The sequence below is a fragment of the Sinocyclocheilus grahami genome, unplaced genomic scaffold (assembly GCF_001515645.1).
Source record: "Sinocyclocheilus grahami isolate Dianchi unplaced genomic scaffold, SAMN03320097.WGS_v1.1 scaffold549.1, whole genome shotgun sequence".
In the NCBI taxonomy this organism is placed as follows: domain Eukaryota; kingdom Metazoa; phylum Chordata; class Actinopteri; order Cypriniformes; family Cyprinidae; genus Sinocyclocheilus; species Sinocyclocheilus grahami.
The window spans coordinates 445,304-446,127 of NW_015505728.1; the positions used below are offsets into that span (position 1 = coordinate 445,304).

Genomic DNA, 824 nt, shown 5'->3' on the forward strand with positions numbered 1-824 from the left:
CAAAGGTTTGGAAACAACATGAGGCTGAGTAAATGACATTTTTAAAGAGGAGAAAATTTTCCAGTTGATGGCAGTATTCTTACAGTATCATTATGTGCATATAAATTACAGCAGATAGTGAAGGGTTAACTAGAGAGGCTTTGCCCCACCTCCCTCTCCCTCCCATGTGAAACAGTATCATGTTTTGCCTCACTCTTCTCTGCACTTCCATAATGGCTGGTCGTCTTTTAGTGAGCTCTGCAGAAAGAAGGATCAGATTCGGTTTTCTGAGGCCCATGACAGTGGCCACAGACGTCAGGAGAGGGACAGTGGGTAATGCTGCTGCTTCTGTCACTGTCCAGGACAGCCACGGGAAGCTCAAGACTGTGGCTGACCTCCCAGAAATCAAAACCTTTAGGATGATGTACAGACTGATCTTTAAACAGTACCTGAATCGCATGCATGAGCTGCAGGTACAGAGAGAGATACCACAGTCATAGTTTGTTTATTGTGTGACTGTAAATGATTAATGCCTTCCTTTATGTATTCAGACTGTCTATGTTTTTACTTTTAAGGACATTGAATAGCAAGGAAACAACTGTCTTGTATAATTGAACACTTTTAAATAATTCAGTGTATTAGTTGTGATCTCAATCTGATGTTTGTTGCTCTGAAACAATTTAGAGATAAAATGCAATTTATCTCAAAATCAGCCAGATGTTTCTTCACTAGCACATCTAATTTGTTCTTCAGCACTTGTTTTTTCATCTCTCCAGTTATATGAAAAACAGCTTTATGGCCCTTTGTACAAAGTGAATGCTGGAAACTTCCAAGCCATTTCAATA

General features: G+C 39.7%; 1 long non-coding RNA gene across 1 annotated transcript; it reads left to right on the top strand.

Moving 5' to 3' along the window:
• Positions 1-7: 7 nt before the first annotated feature.
• LOC107555928 (uncharacterized) lies at positions 8-791 on the top strand. Its single transcript, XR_001605221.1, has 2 exons — positions 8-452; positions 756-791. It is a non-coding gene; the product is annotated as an uncharacterized lncRNA (long non-coding RNA).
• The last annotated feature ends 33 nt before the right edge of the window (positions 792-824 follow it).